This window comes from Rissa tridactyla, chromosome 1, assembly GCF_028500815.1.
Source record: "Rissa tridactyla isolate bRisTri1 chromosome 1, bRisTri1.patW.cur.20221130, whole genome shotgun sequence".
In the NCBI taxonomy this organism is placed as follows: domain Eukaryota; kingdom Metazoa; phylum Chordata; class Aves; order Charadriiformes; family Laridae; genus Rissa; species Rissa tridactyla.
Window position 1 is genome coordinate 80,227,309 of NC_071466.1, and position 21,508 is coordinate 80,248,816.

The following is a 21,508-nucleotide window of genomic DNA, read 5'->3' on the forward strand; positions in this document are numbered from 1 at the left end:
GCTGAGGGTGTACTGTCTATGTCACTGATTAAGATAGTTTTGGTCCCAGTATGCCTGGTTTTCTCTCCAAATCGAGAGTTCCCAAGCTCTAAAAAAGATGTCATTAAAGAGTTGTCAGCTCTTTTCTGCTCCTGTATCATTGAGGGCAGTTTCCCAAGGAGGTCTCAGACACTAACGGCTTAAAAAAATTAAAGCTTCTTTTCCTAAAATTCAAGGTCCTGACTCTACACTTCACCTGTCCCATATCCTTCAAGACTGTGAATTCCACCAGGACATCTTCATTGTAGGCCAGCCATTAGTTAAAGGGTGTCGTTAAGCAACAGGTTTAGTAATTATTCTCCTCTGGTTGGGCTATCTATCACCTGGATTTAGAAATTATCCTCAATGTACTCCAAGAGCCTCCTGAACTGCTTTCAGCTTGCTGTGCTGCTATATTCATACCATCCTTAGCGTTTTCATCCAAACCCCCTTACATAGCAGGGCATTGTTAGTATTATATTTAGAAGTAGAAATTGCGTATATTTATGAATAATGAACTCCTCAGATATAACCTTGACTCTATGATGATAAAATGTCAAAAGGCACTCTCCCCCCCCCCCCCCCCATAATTAAACAGATGCTGAACAGTAACATCAGTTTTTCACCTCTTTAAATACTTCTGCTTCACAGAGGAAGGTAACAAGGATAACAAGGCATAGAAGTGTGACGTTACAGATACTCTCCATATTTTTCAGAGAAACACATGAATATGAGCCTAAAGATCCAGAAAATATTTTCAGGTTTTTAATGCCTTGATGTGACTTAACTGTGGTTACTTTGTTGCTCTGCAGACAGAAAAGTATTCGTAAAAAATACATAATTGATATCGTTCTGGCAAATAAAACCTATTAATCTTGAGATATGTTGGATAAAGCAGCCTGACAATGGAAAAAATAAATTTAAAAAAAAAAACACCAAATAAACCCCAAAGCATCTACTTCTTTATACCCATGTGCATATCTATTTACACATACATATTTAGACACATAAACACAACCAATATAAAGAATTGAACTCATTGATAGATTTCATATGAGTAAATATTATTATAATGATCACATCTTAATTTAGCTGGAATGTACTTAAGAATCTTAGTGCTATAACTTAGGCAATGCTTTGGTGAAGAAGAGGTAGCCAGCTGTCCACGCAGAACAAAAGCTGGGACATACCAATTAGATCAGCAGAGGGTGAAATTCAGCGTGTGTGTAGTTCTGTAAGTATTTGTCGATGAATGAGTGAACATGACTTTTTAAAATGTGGACATTGCTCCACTAATTCCTTCCAACTCTGCAGGTCACCTTGCATATGATTTTTAATACCAACCCCTGTCGATCATGCTGTATAGTAGTACTGTTGTCATTAAAATCATTACAACAGATTCTGACTTTGAATTCAGGTGGGTGTGTCCTATGGAAGACAATGGATTACATGGTGAGCATCTGAAGGCATCTAGGTATGCTTTATCTGGGTAGGCCTTTAAACCATATTTGAAGAACAATGATCTACGCAAGCACTTTAACTTCACTATATATAATCAGCATATAGCTAGCTATCACATAATAGGAATCTAACAGTTTTTAACTCTGTTTTAAACCCTTTATGTCTCTGAAGTAAAAGGCTGTGGAACTCTTCTCTTTCTATCAGACCAACAGATATCTCTTACAACAGACTATCTTGTTGGGTTTCTCATTGTTGGAATTTTTTGCTTAATCCTAAAAGGTTGAAAGATCAAATGCTACATTTAGCGAGTTTACCACACACAAACCTGAATCTGTTCCACCCTGGTGTCAGTGCTGCGAGGAAGGGAATTATTTCTTTCTCTTTGACATTTCTAATGTACCATGATATAACATTCAGATACAAAATTAAGAGAGAAATTGAATGACCTTTCTTCATTTTCTAATCTTCAATTTGATCACATAAGATTTTTTTCCTCTTAGAACTTTCGTTTTGTTTTTAGAATATTCTATGTATTTTGCTTTTTATTACCAAATTGAATATTTTCTTCACATTACTGTTGGCTGGAGGAATAACAGCTGAAGGGATTTCTGTCTTTAAAAGACTTGCTTAAGGTCTAAGAATTTCCAAAGGCACCTAAGTATAAGAGAAGATATTCCAGGACTGCAAAGTAGATATTCAGTCTGCTCACATCTTAATAGTAAAACATCTCCCACAGGGAAGTGGAAGATATGAGTAAAATTCTTCTTTAAATGATTAAAGACAAGGAATTCAGTTTCCTAGGAATTTGTTCTTTCAAAGGTGAGTGTTCTCGCCATTGATCAGATAGTGAGCAGTGAGGCTATATCACTTAATATTTGCTGCTAAAGCTGCAGTAGTTTGTATTAAATGCTCAAGTGCTCACTTGCCCAGAATGGGGAACAGTGAGAAACTGATTCTCTGATGTGTTCAGTGACAGTTGTGGCCTAATGAATACAACACTCCAAAATACTTAAGCATTTTATAAAACATAGAAAACTTAGCTGGCTGTGATTAAAAAAAAAAAACAACACACACACACACACAAAAACCCTAACTATGAAATAGCAGTTTAAGAACACTGAGATGCTGTGTATCAAGCATTAGGATACAACCGTAAAGACTAGGGGAACCCTGAGGATTGAAGTGTGTGAACAGAAAAAAGAGAACAGGGATTGAATCACAAGTGTTAGTAATGACTAAGAACAGTTTAGGTCATCATGTACCATCTAATCTTCACTAGGTATGTTATTGGTATATTTTTGTTAATTCTGTTCAAGGAAGTTAATTCCTTTTCAGTCTGTGACTCTCCTTTCTAGTCTCTGGAGTCTTCATCAGGGAAAAGTATTTTTAAAAGAAGAGAAAGTGACAAAAAATTTTGAAGTATTTCTCCATATAGCTTAGGTTAAGAAAAAGAATGTGACCCGAGGCATTTTTTTACTACTTTTGAAATGTTACTACTTTGAGGAGGAAAAGAAAAATATGAAGTTTCCCTCTTTGCAGACATCAGTTGTCCCCGAAACAAAAATATTTAAAAAAATAAATAGCCTTTCTTCAAAGGAGAGGTGTTCCAGCCATCTGATCATTTTTGTGTCGCTCTTCTGGAACTGCTCAAACAGGTCCACGCCTTTCTTGCCCTGGGGACCCTGGGACTTGCTGCAGTACTCCCGGGTGGGTCTCATGAGAGTGGAGCAGAGGGGGAGAATCACCTCCCTCGACCTGCTGGCCACGCTTCTTTTGATACACCCCAGGATACGGTTGACTTTCTGGGCTGCAAGTACACATTACTGTCTCAAACCCAAGTTTTCATCCACCAGTATCCCCAAGTCCTTTTCCGCAGGGCTGTTCTCAATCCATTCACCCCCCAGCCTGTATTAACACTGGGGATTTTCCCAACCCCTGTGCAGGACCTTACACTTGGCCTTGTTGAACTTCATGAGGTTCACATGAGTTTACTTCTCAAGGGTGGGCACAATGCATAGGTCATTCAAGGACCACTTCTCTGTCTGCTTTTGAGTAAGTGTGTACTCCAAATAAAAATGTGTTATTATGTGCTATTATGTGTTTTATGTTTGGAAATACTTTGCAGGCTACACAGAATACACACAGACAAATATTTAGTCTTTTCATTAGGTTTTATTAAGTTTAGGTTTTGGGGGGAAGCACAGGAGTTTTCTTGTGTTGAACAATACTATAGATTTGTATAATAGTATTATTTTTTACCTAGAAGAATTATTATTTGTAATTCGGCAAAGGAATTTGGATCAAGAAGATAAAAGAAGAATTTAAAGCTGGATATGTTTGAAGTGTTCCTCTAAGCTGTACTTGACCTTTTTCTGTTTACTCATGTGTAATGGATGAAGAATTCCCTTGTTATTAGAATGGATTTCAGCACATATCTTATCTCAAATATCAACTGCCCATGATATATCCTTTTGGTTCCTGAATTTATAGCCTGTGTCACCATATTTCCTTTTAATAACTTCTTCAATGGATGTGCAGTTACCCAAATTTTACTCAAATTTAATCCAATTTTGTATTTTTTCAAGTACATTTTTGAGCCATGTACTTAACTGTTCAAATTGTATTTCAGATTAGATCAGCCAGTTTAATTGAAGGATTGAAGTGGGCTTCAACAGGGCATTAGACTAATCAGTTGTATTTTTCTACGAAATAGAGGAAAAATAATTATACTCTAAGAAAGTTATCTAAATCTCAAGTGGATGAAGAAAATACATGAGAAGATGCTACTGTATTTCAGATAACATGCAGTATTTTCAGACCAGGGTTTCTATTCATAAATATTGATGCATATGTGTATGCTTGGGCCTATGCTTATATGGTCTACGAGCATCTAAGAAATCTATAAAAAAAAAAAATTCAGTTTTATTTTTAAATATGCCTAAAATACAAACCATATAATATATATATACATGCACATGTATATGTGTATACCAGTATACAGAGATGCACTTAAATGTACACATAAGCATATATCCTACATACACATGCATTTGATATATGTGCATTATATTCATATGTACCATTATAGGAAACTGAATGAGCTCCTTAGAAACTCATTCTTCTCTCTGAGCAGTGTTATTGTCCTAGAATACCCCTGAAATAGATCAAGAGATTTTAAGAATCAAAGAATCATAGAATCATAGAATTGCTGAGGTTGGAAGGGACCTTTAAGATCATCAAGTCCAACCATTAACCTACCCTGACAAAACCACTTCTAAACCATGTCCCTAAGTACCACAGCTACCCTTTTTTTAAACGCCTCCAGGGACAGTGAATCCACCACCTCCCTGGGCAGCCTATTCCAATGTTTAATAACCCTTTCAGTGAAAAAATGTTTCCTAATATCCAATCTAAACCTCCCCTGACATAACTTGAACCCGTTTCCTCTTGTCCTATCACTTGTCACCAGGGAGAAGAGGTCAGCCCCCATCTCTCTACAACCTCCTTTCAGGTAGTTGTAGAGGGCGATAAGGTCTCCCCTCAGCCTCCTCTTCTCCAGGCTAAACAACCCCAGCTCCCTCAGTCGTTCCTCATAAGGCTTGTCCTCCAGACCCCTCACCAGCTTTGTAGCCCTTCTCTGGACACATTCCAACACCTCAATGTCCTTCTTGTAGTGAGCGGCCCAAAACTGAATGCAGTACTTGAGGTGGGGCCTCACCAGTGCCGAGTACAGAGGCATGATCACTTCCCTAGTCCGGCTCACCACACTATTCCTGGTACAGGCTAGGATGCTGTTGGCCTTCTTGGCCACCTGGGCACACTGCTGGCTCATATTCAGCTGGCTGTCAACCAACACCCCCAGGTCCTCTTCTGCCGGGCAGCTTTCGAGCCACTCTGCCCCAATCCTGTAGCGCTGCATGGGGTTGTTGTGACCCAAGTGCAGGACCCGGCACTTGGCCTTGTTGAACCTCATACCGTTGGCCTCAGCCCATCGGTCCAGCCTGTCCAGGTCCCTCTGCAGACCCAACCTACCCTCAAGCAGATCAACACGCCCGCCTAGTTTAGTGTCATCTGCGAACTTACTGAGGGTGCATTCGATCCCCTCATCCAGATCATTGATAAAGATATTAAAGAGAACCGGCCCCAGCACCGAGCCCTGGGGGACACCACTTGTGACCAGACACCAACTGGATTTAACTCCATTTACCACCACTCTCTGGGCACGGACATCCAGCCAGGTTTTTACCCAGCGAAGAGTATACCTGTCCAGGCCATGAGCAGCCAGTTTCTCCGGGAGAATGCTGTGGGAAAAGGTGTCAAAAGCTTTGCAAAAATCCAGGTAGATAACATCCACAGCTTTTCCCTCATCCACTAAGTGGGTCAGCTTATCATAGAAGGAGATCAGGTTTGACAGGCATGACCTGCCTGTCACAAACCCATGCTGACTGGGCCTGATCACCCTGTTCTCCTGCATGTGCCGTGTAATGGCACTGAGGAGGATCTGTTCCATGACCTTCCCAGGCACCGAGGTCAGACTGACTGGCCTGTAGTTCCCTGGATCCTCCTTCCAGCCCTTCCTGTGGATGGGTGTCACATTTGCCAACCTCCAGTCAGCTGGGACCCCCCCGGTTATCCAGGACTGCTCATAAATGATGCAAAGTGGCCTGGTGAGCACTTCTGCCAGCTCCTTCAGTACTCTTGGGTGGATCCCATCCAGCCCCATAGATTTGTGCACCTCCAGGTGCTGAAGCAGGTCCCTCACCATTTCCCTTTGGATTACATTTTCCATGTAACATATGAAGTAAGAGATAAAAAGATATTCAAAAGAAAATCCAAACCATTTCAGAGGAAAAAAAAACCCATACTCCAGGCATTTTAAAAGAAAACTGATTCTGAATAAAATATGGATGAAATTTATCAGTTTGGACCTTCTAAAATAGCATAAATAGCTCAGAAAAGGATGAAAAGCTTAACCTTTATGCTGACGTGATAAGGATCGGATTGGGAAATTCAGCCTGAATGCTGCCCTTAATGCTAGAATCTCACCATTCATTTTGTTTCACAAAAATGCAAGAGGAGAGAGAAGAACAAACGCTTTGGTAGCAGTCATTTCACATCTGTGCCTATGCAGTGGAGGTATGAAATATAACAACATAACCAACAGAAGGAGTTAGTTCAGGTAATTGGAAGATATTTTTCCAAGGCTAACACCAAAGTAGTATAGGTAGGAACAAAATTTTACCTGAGGTACACACCCTGAAAGAAGTGAAGCTTTCCTCTGTCTAAGCTGAATAAAGAGGACGGCTCTGAGGATGTAAACACAGAAAGAGAATAGCTGAATACCCCTTCATTTCTTAACGCATCTTCCGTCTCAGAGGCTCCAAACGAGCTTAACAAAGAGAAAACACAGGCAACTGGATGCAACGTTATCAAAGTAGAAATAAAGCAAGCACAAAAGCAACTGCAGGAATGAAGCAATACATTTTTGAATGTCTTGAATTACTGCTCACTGTAGTCATTTTAGGTCTTGTAAATACTTTATAGTACTAAGTATAAAAATTTAATATTTTAACTTTGACTCAGTAGCCCAGCATTATTGTTCATCTATGGTAGAAAAAGATTTACTATTTGGTATTTATAGAAATGGTCATCACCTTTAATTTAATTACAAGGAAGAAACAAGCAAAAAAAAATAATCCCATATCACAAAGCTACATTTTCTGTAGTGCTCGTGCTTCGTGCTGCAAGGTAATTACTTTCTCCTGTTGTGTAGGAGACTTACTAGTACAGCATGGTGGGAAATAACTATTCTATGACTCTCAGGTTTCAGTCTACAGAATAACTGTCTGTTTCACAAAAACCAACACTAGAAAGTTAGTCTCCCCTCACTACTCATTCAATGAATTTTTAAATAATTACTGAATACAAGGATTTAGAATAAATAAGAGGAAAGCTGAAAGGTGAGTGAAAGATAAAAATGAAAGGGATAAGAGAATACATATTCCTTCACCTAAGCAACTATTAAGACATAAAGCGTGGGCTGAGGAAGACAAATGTGGCAGCAGATGCAGAACATCATGCATCTTATTCATTGTTCCTAGTAAAAGTTTTCTTCAAAGCTAAGCGTGCATCACTAATTTTATAGCAAAACTTTAACAAGAATGTTGTAATAATCCCCAAATCAAGCACTACCATATCAGGAAAGACTCCAAATTACAGTTCAGTTTAGGTACAACTATAATCAGAGTGACAAGGGTTCATTTTCTCAATTAATTTTCTCAGTCTTATCTCCTTGCTCTAATAACTTGGTAGATACACATATAAAAGTCTTTAACATTAAAATTGGATGTGTTGCTTAATTTTTAAAATGTGCATGGAATTCTTTTTTTTCTTTTCCTCTCTTTTCAGTATGTTTAAAATCTTGTGTTAAAATTCTTGTGAGTAACTATGGAGAGGTAGTACATAATCCTTACAACAAAATGTTCCTGTCTTGATGGTGGTTCCCTTCTTACCAAAGAACAGGGAAGAGTAGAGTACCTTTGTGCTTCTCCAGGAACTCTTTGGAACAGTCACTGAGAATCCAATGGAAGCAGATAGCCCTCATGGAAATCCTACTTTACCAGTGATGAAATGTTCTTCTGAGCTATGAAACTGCAAAGCACAGCAAACTGTAGCTTTTTTTTTTTTTAAACTTGGATGTTTTCCTAAACCATTTTCTAAAGAGCAGGTGGACAGCCTCAATCCTGTCAGACATGTGGCATCACAGGAAATTATCTAATATAAAGGGGAATTCTCTGATGATAATTTTAATCCAGTTTCCTGTCCCTCTGTACTTCAGAGAAATATGTGGGGATCTTATCTAATTAGTGAATCTGATCCTGACTGTTTAGCATTGTGCTGATTCATGTATATTCTTACATGATATGTTTTCCCTAATGAGAAACCCCCAAAAATAATGTTGGGTTATAATGGGATTCATTCTCTGATGTTAGAGATTGAATCAGCTTTCCAATATTTTAATTTTTTTTTTCATTCCCCTGTTGAGGAAGAGTATCTGCTTCATATCTATTTACTTCAGACCTGAGCTTCAAATATTGGTGGTGTAGCAGTATTTCTGTCACCCTCTGCATGAATTGTAAGTAGACAAGATTAACCTTCAGTGGATTTCAGGGCTCAAGAGGAAGATTTTATACAAAATTGTTAGGAGCCAGAAAAAAATTGTGTATCTGAAAGATAACTATAGCAAAATGTTAAAAAAAGGACAAGTTTAGAATGCATTGGTGGCAAGTGGAGTATTAGAAATATCAGACCTTGTCTTTCTATATTTTCTTCATGTATCTCGAGAACTGTATAAAACTCACATTTTCATACGTTTTACCAGAAACACCTAGACTGTTATGCTGCGTAGTGCTTTCATGGTTTAATCATTTTAACTCCACCAATCAAAACTGTCTGGGACTCATTTTCTGTGAGGAATTACTTTAAAACCATCTTGTAAATCTTAAATTTGTGCATACCCCTTTGTAAAATACATCTGCGCTTAAAGAAAAAAAAGATGTTTTATCAGAATATTTGCAACAGTGAGCAAAGATTTATAGGAAATTGGCTTATATTTGTAAGATAAGACCAGGAGGGGAACTAAAGTCGAATTTTGATTAACTTTTCATTTCATTATGTATATTGTAGTATTATAAATACAGAAAGTACTAATGGTTTCTACATATACATTACTTGAAAGTAAGTTGTTCTGCTCAGAGCAGATTGGTCAAGGGCTTATTTAATAATACTAAGTAGTATTTATGAAGGATATATCTTTGTTCAGACATTCATTTAGCCAATGTTCCATTGCAAAGCAGACTTGTTTCCTTCATGAACCTAATTAGATTTTTTAACAGGCAAACAAAATCTCAGGCATAATAATGTTGTCTTCTTGAGCAACTAGCTGTAACTCCATTAACAGAGTGCATGGTGGCACCATACAATGCCAGAAGCTCATTACATTCCTACAGTCATTGCAGTGGGAAGCACAGAGTTTGTTAACATCGAATGCTGAAAGCACGTCTAGTAGGAAGCAGTGATTCTGCTTGAGAGGCATGAAAAGCAATTTTCTACAACGAAAGAACAGAATTTGGACTGGAGTCCCCAACAGATCCATGGGAATTCAGTGCTCTCAATACAACAGAATGCTTCCTACCAAATCACTCAGAAGTATTTGGCCAGGGTCAACTCATGAAAACCAGAGCAGTATGGCGTATTGACAGGCTGTGCCCTATAGAGAGGGCATGTGAAAAATATGTAAAGAAAACACACTTCAAAATAAAAACAGAAAGTCTCAAAAGAACGCTTCAATGCACTAGTTATATGCTTTAATGCATGGTTAAGACTGTTGCTGAATAATGACCTTTACAAATGTATCCATAAGCAGGAGCTGTATATAACTCAGTTTATGAATAGGAAAAAAACTTGGCACTACTGTAATATGGGCTGGCCACTCAGAAGAAGGAAGAAAATAACTAATACTCATTTCAATTTCATATAAGCAAAATTAATCCCCTCACATATTCTTGTATTTAGACTCCATACATGCTTTTTCAACTCATTTTTCCCATAAATTTTGTACCTTGAGAAATTACCGTTATTTTAAGATTTTTAATACAATTAAGTTCGGCCGCTTTCTTTACTGTACAGTCTGTCTTACAAGTGGCATGGAACTCAAACAAGGGGAAAGGATTTTCACCTATATTATTACACCTCACAGCAAGCTGAAGATCTTTACAAAACTCTAACATTTTGATGTTGTCTTTGTGAAGCGGGTTAGATCACACCTACATATTTCTATTTCATCTCGGTCCTGAAAGATTTCTCAGTGTTGTTAAACATGAATTCATAGCTAAGGGCAGAAGAATACAGATAAGGGAGCGTACATACAATGTGTATGCTTATACATACGCATAAGTGTGTAAGGTTAAATGCACTTACATACAAAAATGTCTTATAGGAAGCTTTGAATGGCTCATACAATGTATTCTAAGTAGAACACAAATTCATGACAGGCAAAAACCAAAACAAAATCTGAATACTTGGGTAATTTTTTTCTGTTCTCATGACCTTAAAACATAAGGGATAGACAGGCTTATTCTTTTTGGAATGGGGTGATCATCTGTTTGCGGGGATTTTTTTCCCTCCGAGGGACTGACAAAATAAAATATTGTATTTGTTTCCCTGGAGGAAGTCTATTTTTATGCACAGAATCGGTTAAGGAGACAACCTTTAAATTACGCCTTCAAATTTTGGCTAATATGGAACATTAAGATGGGACAGTACTTGACTTGGCTTTCTACGTTAGTAGGAATTCCTCCCTTCTTAAATTGAATTGAAGACCAACCTGAGTATAAATCCTAACACGAGGAGCCAGAGAATTTCTTTTAGACAAGCTTGGGATTTATATGTCTTTTGTTGTTGACCTATATTATATAGTTTATGCTGTTTCTCTAAAAGATACTGAGTGATTCATAAATTTCCTTCAGGGAATCTTTGCCCTCATCTTCTTCAAAGACTTGACTTATCTATCTGTGCAGAATGGTAAATCCCCTTGGCGGAATGAATTGTTGAATTTTATGCTTTGGCATAAAATGACAAAAATGACCAGTTCTAATTACCCACTTAACTTCTGAAAAAATGACATCCTTAATTGGCATGTTTTCTTAATCCATTTCTCATAAAACCAGTACACAAAACTGCTTTTTCTTACATCATTTAAAAAGCACAACAAAACCAACAATGTCCTAGGATGTAACTCTGGATAATGTAGGATTAATTTCAGTCTGGTTTGAAGTGATGGCACATTCACATCATCTAATTTTTTTTTTCCTTTTTCCCTACATTCCACAAAAAACCTTCCTTTTAATTTCTTGCTGTAGCCAGTAAACTGGAAATTTCCAGGAAAAAATATTTGTGCTTAGGGAACAATAATTAAAGATCTATCCACACTGGCAATCAGCATCTAGGGTTGTTTTCCTGGAGAGTTTTCTTTTGACAGAATGGCTCTAATTAGTTCTTGTCAACATATATAGAAGAATTGTTTAAGAAGATGCTTAAAGAAAACAGACGTTTCTGTTTCCCTTGTGAGCAGAAATTCTACACAGTCTTCTTTTAGTTTAATTTTAAAAATTAAATTAGTGGTGAAGCCACAGTTTCTAAATGTGTTTAAAGCAAAATTTTTGAAAAAAAATACATTATAGTGACTGGAATATGAGATGAACTGGATCATCGAGTAACTTTTACTGCTTTACTTCTATGCTTCTTCCCCTTTCAGAGGAAGCTGACTGTAAGAACCACAAGAACATCACTCCATAGCTTTGTGGCCTTGCTCATCTCCCTTTTTGGAGTGCAGTAGGACACAGAGTTTGGCTAACAGTGTGCAATACGACTCCGACAGGATAAATGTTACTACAAAGTGAAGGTAAGAGATCAATGACAATCCCATTTCTTTTAAAAGGAAAGGATGTGATTTAGAACAGATTTGGTTAGTGACCGTTTTGGTTTGATCCTGGGAAAAGGTGAGCAAGCTTGGAGTTCCAGACTAAGCAAACTGTATTAAGAATTGATATTGCAGTCAGAAAAATGCCTCCCAAAATGCTTCTAAAAGCAGTCCTACAGCAAAGGGGTGAACTGTAGCATGCTGTTTTCACTTGGAGTGAGTTGACTGATCTGTCCAGGTGCCTAGTCTGACCAGAGAAATCCAAATGTTTAGCTAGATAAAGTGTTTTCATCGTGTGGTCAGTCCTCGACAAACAACTCCACCAACCCTAAGCCTTTTTCCTTCATAGGAAACATATATTCTACTTTTTAAAATATCCTCTAGAAGGAGCATATTGTCTTCTATAGGACACAATTAGACAAGCTGTGCTGGAGCAATTCTAGAAATAAATTTATTCCTCAAAATGTGATGATAAAATGTTCTTGCCACAGAAATGGGTATAAGACCTGAGGGGGAAAAATGAAATATCTGCTTTCAAATAAGGCCAGGTAGTTATTTGGTGCACTATCATGCAAGCACCCTAACCTCTCTCACAGATAACACCTTGAAATTAAATTTTCACACATGAGCAATGAACTAACTAACTAGCTAACTAATTAAACAAATAAACAAACAAACAAATAGAAATATTCAGCTTTGGTAACTTTCTATCTAGTAGAGACAAACCAATTCTCTTTCTTAATCATAATCTGCTGAAAAATGCCATAAACTCAGATGCTACCTGTCTATTGATGCCTACATTTTTGTTTACAGGGCACCCTGCAAACCTGGTACATACTTAACGGGCATTTCCAATGCAAAGCCAGTCCTTTGACTTTGTGGATCATCTGGTGAAAATAGGTGAAAATAACTACAAGGAAAGTGTATAGGAAAATAAAACAATTAGAAAACGTCACGAATCATCTATTCTGCAGATCCTAAATGCCACTCAGATGAAACCAACTGCAAACAAATTAAAATCAACAGTGTTTTCATCATTATAGAAGAGACATTTACCTCAGAACTCTACAAAGAAAACAAATTAATTTTGGTAAAAATAAGAAATTAATTTTCAGAACATTTTCCTCTAGGGCATCTGTTAAGTGATGGAAGAGCATGGCTCGTGCTTTTCTAAAGATACGTTCTAAAGTCACATATCCTTCTCCAGCAGCCCAGGAGTCAATCAGCCCACTCCTGCCCGGCTGCTGGAGCTCAGCACAGTGCCCAGGGACACAGGGTCTCTGCCCAGGTTGGGGGGCATGGCTGCCACTTTCCCCTCTGCAGTTTCAACCAGTAACAAGGCTGACTACATATCCCAGAGACATGGACACGGACATTGACACACACACACGCAGGCACACCAAGGATATTGACACAGCCGGTCTCAGACTGCAACAGACAAGATGCTGCCTTTAGCAGCACCTAGGGACTGGACTCACATCAGACCCAAGTGCAGCCAGCCACTTCCCATCTCCTTGTCCTCATGGGCTGGTAGAGACAGAAGGTCACTAGTGCAGACGTACATGCGCACATCCACACACACGCATATGTGCTGTCTGGCCATAAGCACGCGCACACACACACACTCGTGGATATTCCCAGTACTGGCATGGTCAGGTTTTACGTCTCTGTGTGTTTGTCCCCCTCCCTTTCCTCATCATCTCAATTTGACAAGGTCCTAGGTCAGATAATCTTACTGAAAAAGTAAACATTTCCATACCTTCCATATCCTTAACAATTAGTGCATCTGACCTGTGCATCTCTTGGTCAGCTTTGTGCTTCTGTAGGGTCTTGCTTATAGCTTCCTCCATCTCTTATAATGCCTTTTTGCATTGAAAAGACAGTTGTCCATTGAGAAAGACTTTGACCAGATACCTGGAAAGGAGCAGTCAGTCTCTTTCCACATACTTTTACATCATCCATCAGTAACTTCGTGTACAAAATCTTTAAGCATGAATTTACACTTAAATATCTGGGTGCACGTTTTCCTGTATAGTAGACTTTATGTAGCCTATCTATTCACTCAGAGACACAGTGAAGAGAAGGTGGTGCACTATCAATTTATACCCTATTGTATAACTCTCCTGGTTTAAGAAAGGTAGTCACTTTCATTACATTAATCTTAGATGGAATTATATTAAAGAAGGACTACTGCTATTTCAACATCTGAAAAAATTACACATGGAATATACCAAAACAGAATACATCTGCTGGCTAGCCGACATCCCTGAGGTGTTACAAATTAGATAATCTGGAGTTCACTTTTGGATTCATCATCAAACCGAAAGATTTAATAAAACCTGCCTTAAGAAAGCAAATCTACTAGATGTCACATTTCATGAAGTTGAAGAAATATGTTCCCTTTAGTAAATATCAGGAGTAGAAAAATATAATTTCTTGCAATATAAAAATTTCAAGTGCTCTTTTTCTTATGGAAATTGTTGCACAATTAGGAAAGGCAAGAACCGAGGTCAGTTGGCAATTTACTTGATCTTTAATTTAGGAGGGAGGGTTTTTATCAAGTCTTTACCTGTTTTTACAGTAGCTGACATGATAAAAGAAATTTATCATGAAACTTCTTGATTGGATCAATTATTAGTACACATTTCTTACAAAATAACATAAACAGACATTACATCAATCATCACTTTTTTCTGTCTGGCTATCTACGCTGACAAGAATCCAGGAAAGATATATGTTTATCCTCATTCCCCCTTGTATGCATTCATACATTCTTTTTTTTCTACAGAATGTCAGACCCAGATTTTATTTTCTTTTCAACCATTCAGTACTATAAATTTTATATGAACCACTACTGAAATCAAATAAAGCATTATTATGTTAACATCAGATAAAGAGATTTGACACAATTGATCCTGCAGTTCTATTAGCCTTACTTTAATATTATACTATCACATTTACTCTCCATCCTTCCTTCTCCAAATCAAATAATCTAAGCCTTTCCATCATTTCACTGAATAAAGCCCTTTACCCCATCCTCCTCACCAGTGAAAATTTGATTTACTACCTAAATTTTGTCTAGTTCTGAAATATCACTTTAAAATGTTAGATGCAGCATTTAATGTATGGATGAATTACTGACATAATAATGAAACTGTAACATTTTCCATATTACTGTATGATGTTTGTCTCTTTCTCAACAATGTCAACATCCTGATCATGCTTTCAATGAGTCTTGCTCACTGAATAGGGTTTTTCAATGGACAATTGTGGTACCACCAATTTCTCTAGGAAGGATACAATCCCATCATTTTGTCTGAATGATTTAACTTGTTAGTGCCAATGTGCGTAGGCTGATGGATCGTGTTATTGTAAGTGACCTCTTTCAGTGTGTAGCAATGAATTTATTTGTAAAGCATATTTCATTCTGTTTTAGCACGTTTTTTCAACAGTAGCTATATGCACCAAAAATACAACATTCATGCCTAGCTGTTCTAACACTTCAATTTAGATTTGCCAAAATTTTAACAATTCCTATTAGTTGATATTTGGATTCCCTTTCAGGTAGGATTCTAGAGATCCAGAGATGTAATTGCAATTCTGCTGTAACTCAATTTTCTCACCAGGCCAAGGAACAAAATTGAGCCAAATGATTGCTGAGCAAATAAAATTATGTATAAGAACACAAAATTACTTATAAGAACATACATCTTTTTAATGCTATTGTGAATATCAATGCATAATAGATATAGATAATTCTACATAATATTTGGAAACCAAATAATATTACAAATGAAGGCAAGAGACAACACATTAATTTTTTGAATGTCCTCTGTGACCATTGATGTAAAGTATTTTGTAATCTTTCTTGATTACAAAAATCTCATCTATATTTTTAAAATAAACATTAAAGAATCATTTAAAACCTTCCTGATTTCTAACCAGGGCATTAAACCCAGTCTTTGTCTGATGTATAAACGTAAGAAAACAGGTGACTAAAATTGCCTGAATTTAAAGACTGATTATTTTCTGTCTTTTTGCAAAAGTCCAACTTAAATGTATTGAAGTGTATTGAATTCAGCTACAATCAAGAATGAGAGTAAAACATCAGTTTTTAAAGAATGCTTTTTAAAGTGGGTCATAAACAACAAAATATGATTTTTTTTTCGTTTCAAATAGATACAGAAAATAATAAGCACTTATGATATAAAAATAACATACCCAGAAGACTGTTCTTTACTAAGTATCATGAATCTATTTAGCTGCATATTTATAATACTTTTTAAAAAAAATTGTGCATAAAGTGAAAAGAAAGGAAACATTTATTTATGTTAAAATGGTAATTAAGACAACAGTTTCCTTTTGTTGATAACAGAATGATTGCTTTGATTAAAGCAGTAAACCCCACCCCAGTTGGGTAGTATCTGAAACATAAAGCTAGCCACAAAGCTTTTTAATAGCTGCAGGAATAGATATAGAGAGCCACATATAGAAAAAGATGATGCTATAGTCTAAAAAACCTAAATGGTTTACTTTTTACTTATGCTTCGGTTTTATGTCAGAAAGAAATCCTGTCTATATGTATAAATAATTATTTAGGAATTTATTGGATTTTATTAAAATAAGTTCCTATCTTTAAAAGATCTTTCATTGAAATTATGATTTTTGAAAGACTCTATTGTACTCTTCATTCTACAGTAGAAATCTACTGTGCCTAGTAGCCTTAAATCTTTACCTTTTCCTAACTTCAGCAGCATGTGGAATGCAGAAAAAAATTGCCTTGCAATGCCTCCTTCCATTCTCTTTCTGGAGAAAATAAATATTGTCCTAACCCAGCTTGTACAACTTGCTTTTCTTTGATATTCAGAAACAAATCCTTAAGTCCATGTTATATTTTCAATTTGCTCTTTAAATGAAAAAAAAATGTAACTCCAAGTTTCTAAGCAAAAATATCTTTGCCTGACCAACCCAGGTGTCTCAGAATCCTTTTCAAATACACTTTTGCTTTTTGCTTCATTTTATGTTCTCTTAAACAAAAAAAAAAAAAAAAAAAAATAGTCATAACACATGCCTCCTGGATGTGATCAATATCTGGCCATTGTCTATAGAGGATCTACTTAAATACCTGCAGGCAAATTCAAACTTGTTCCATCTGATTAATTACATCTCAGCATCTTATGTCACTCCAAAATGCAAATGATGCTGTCAATTCCCACCAATTCAGCACAAGAGAACCAGCTTTTGTTGCAACTTTTAAGACAAATTGTCCCAGTTTTTACATAACCCCCAAACTATATGTATAGTCTGTTGTAGTTCCAGCACAGTTCTTCAGTCTTCAGCACCATCTGTGCTGTGAATTACCAGTCTGGTTTGTGCTTTTAGCCTGTCAGTCTAAGAGGAGAAGAGAGGTAGTGCATATCGAACTGAGATCTTAGATATGGTTATTTTAACTTGTTGAATATCAGAGCCCGACCAGTGATGAAGACTGTGCTTTCACGTTTAATTTTGTCTCAAGCTAGATGTGTCTTCTTTGGAGAAATATTGACAATTACACAGAATCTTCATTAACATTTGCTGCTCTCTGTGAGACTCTTGGTCAGAAACAGCACAGTGCTAAAGTAGCAGAAGTATCCAGATTTCAGTGATATGTTGTCAATACATGTTAACAGACATTTGCCATTATGGCAGGTCTGGAACAGTACAGCTATTTTTTTAATGCAGCTAGGAATGATGTTGTCATACATCTTAACAGAAGTTATTTTCCCTCAAAACGACCTTGAGTGAGTTGGATGTCTTAAGCAACTGTTGGAAAATGTCCATATTTAATAACAATAATACTAAATGACACTATGGATGAGCAAAGATCATGTGGAAATTATTACGTAGAAAATGAATCTACAGTTATTTAAAGAAAATAAATATCGAAGAATGAAAGGATTTTTTAAAATTTTTTTTTACTATAAAGAACATTATTAGAAATAAATGTAGATGGCAAAATGGACAAATCAAATATGCCAGGCATTGAACTTGTCTCTGAAGGCAGTGATAAGATACCTAATTATTTGAGATTTTCAAAAATACAGCAGGCAGAAGATGGTCTCAAGTCAGGTAGGAAACAATTTGTTGTTTGGCAGAAAGATCTGTGCTAACAGATAAATTTTATTTCTTAGCTTTAAGATTGGATAAAAGTCTTCTCCAAGACAGTGACAAAGTTATAGCATTCAAAAATATATTAAAATTAAGAAAACAAGTTACCAAATGTAACCATATCCAGTGATTTTGATATTGCTGTTTTCCTTGAGATACCTATTTAGATGTAGTAAAGTCATTTTTGGTGTGAATCTCAAACTGTATTATTATTACCTACTGTAATGTGAACATCTAAGCTTCAGAGAGTCTAAAAGCACTGACATAGTTTCACTGTAGGACTCTAAATTTAAATGTGAGATTAAATCCTCCAAATATGGCTATAAAAGTTTTGTGAGACATTTATGTGTGAAGATATGTATAAGCCAGTTAATAGTCATTGATAAATCTTACATCTTCCATTACTTTTTGTACAAGCACAGCTCTTGTGGTTTTGCTTTAAGGGTCACTGGATTTAGTCTGAGCCACATTAGGGTGAAAGAACAGATTGCGTTAGTGTTGTCCTTGTCATCACATTACCAAGTTAGCTTCCCATTTATTTTAGTCTTCCAAAAGGACAAGTGGAGAAGAGTCCCATCTTGCATCCTGCCTGATGGTTAGACCCTGAGGGATAGAAATGTTTTGCTGAAATTCTCACTGACTGAGAATTATGGGCAACCCAGGTATTTCTTCCATGAGCTCTGCAATCAATAGGTTTTTATCCAAAGGTGTGCTCTTCCTCCTCTATTAGGTATACACTTTCAGAAGGGAACTCCACAAGGAAGACAGGCATTTCTTCAGACATACTGCTGTGACTGATCTTCTATAAGATTATATTGACTATTTTTTGATTGTGTCTCATTCAATGTGTACAAGCCGTGAAAACCCTACAAGACTGAAAAAGGGCCCCATAAGATCAAGTCTTTCGCTACACAAAATGGAGGTTCCTCGTTTGAGCTATCTGGATCTCTCTCCAGAAGAAATGTTCTGTTTATTAGGCCTTTGCCTTGCTGGGATCAGGCATTTAGATTTCAGTACTGTGATATCAAAATGCAGTGGAATTAATGTGGCCATACATTCTCTTTTTGTTAACAAGCCCTTTTACACTAAATAACTAAACGGTAAAATGAAAATATTTTAACTTTGTTCACTAAATTCTGTAAAAGAAAGCTTTGGTTTAGATAGTACAGATTCACAAGTATTCATCCCATTTTTACACTAAAGATTTTGAAAATCCTCAACAGAATAACAACTCAGTTATCAGCTTCTGGAACTGAAAGAGAAGAGGGAAAAACTGGGGATTTTTTTCAGTATTTTTCAACATTTGCATTCTTGACACATCTTATCATGCAATGAAAATTCAAGATACATTCCATGATCCCCACTCATTTGAAGTAGAATGTACTTCTAATTCAAGAAGATTTAATCCTGTACTTTTGGAGAGCATTTATCTTATCTAAATCTGAAGAGTTTAGATTTGCTGTGAAGACTGAATAATTCATCTATTTCATGGACCATTGAAAACCAATTAGTTGATTATCCAGATTCTTTTGGAATACTTTACACTTCTCTAATTATATTTTTTTCTAATAATTCCCTCAATAATAAATTGTAAATACTTAGCTATCATCATGAAATAAGCCTCTGTCATTATTTAATCATTTGAAGGGAAAAACTTAAAAAGGTTGCTATAAAGATTCATTATTTTTATTCTTCTTTGAACCAAATGAGATTCTATATATTTTTAAAAGTGCAAAAATATAAAACATTATGCATGAAAGAGTTGTTTGGTATGAACAGATAGAAGCAAATCATATTGGAGAACATGCAAAGAGAAACAATGTCATTAGCACATGTTTTTTTCCCCTGAATATCACCATCAATGCAATCTGTTGTTTTTTTAGAAAAAGCATGTACAGATGGAAGAAGTCACATGGAACATCTATTTTCTAAGCACCACTCAAAAAATAACAAGGCTGTACCATGAAAAAAAGTCACTGAAATACCAAAATAGTAGTGAAGATGAAAAAAGGGCTAATGAGGAAAAAAAACTACATAAAAATCCAAGAGTATAAAACTATTTCTAAGAAAAACTCATACTAACCTCTGCATTTTCTTGGATATGAAAGCACTACTGCCTTGTACCACTGAATTGGAATACTGCAACAACATCAGAATTCAATCAAGGACAACTTTCTGAAGTGGGAGCGTCATGCCCTGAGAGTATCCCCACCTCACCGTGAGGCATGGCGATGAGGCTTGTGTCTCATTTGGGTTTAAATTCAACTCTTCCTCTTCATCTCCATTTGATCCCCAAGTACCTCTATCTCCTGTTTCTGGATCTTAGTCTTCACTCAGGACTGCCATGAAGGCTTCACAGTCCTGTTTCCCTTTGTGCTTTCAGCTCTCAATGTGCTCAGTCCTTTGTGGAGCCATTGTCGCTGTCAACTCCATTAACCCTGGAGCCTGCTGAGCGTCCCTCGTGGCAGCACTCTCAGCAACAAATAGTTTTTCCTCAGTTTGTGACCATCTAAACATTCTTTCAGCTTCTGAAGATCAACTTCCTGCCCTTGAAGTGCAGACATTAATAGCCAACACAAATAGATACAATGACTACCTGTTTTTCTCATACTGTTCTTCTCTTATCTTAGAAGACGTCTTCCACAGTGATACTATATTGGACCTATCAGATCTTCATCCCAAGGAAGAGGACTATGGATTTCTACAGCCAATTCTTTCTATGGTCTGAACCAGCTGGGTACCATAAAGATATTTTGTGAGTCAGGGGCATCCACCTCCTTCCTGTCCCCACCATCCTTGTGGTCAAGCACAAGAAGTCTTTAAAGCCACACAACCCCTTTTTTTTGCTAAACTACTGATCCAGAAACAGCTACAAATTTCAAAACACCCTTGTATAATTAATCCAAGAAGTTCTAATCACATAGACACTCACACACACACACACAGAGGTAGGTGTGTATTTATCAGTTGTTGTTATTGGGGTCATTTTACAAAGGTTGGGCTATGCAGACAGACCACACAAAAGAAATCTATTCTGAATTAGGGATGGCATTTGAAAAGTAACATAAAAAATCAATGAGACCTCTTATAGAAGGAAAGGTAATTTATTTTATTTTTTTTTTTAAATCTCTAAGATAATTTTAGCCCTTCATGCTCTCACACCCCATACGGAAAGCGTCAAGATATATGTGTGAAAGTGTTCTGGCCAGGATCAAAACAGAGGATGCTGTGTGCAGTCTCGTTTGTATGAAAAACAAGATGAGGCAAGCTACCTGTTAAGACCTCATTAGATATCTGGAGTTCATCTTCATTGGTGACAACAAACTGATTTTCAACTTCCTCTTCAATCTTGCTTGAGTGGATGCTGCTTAGGATCACTTGCATTGTTGTTTTGTTTCACTG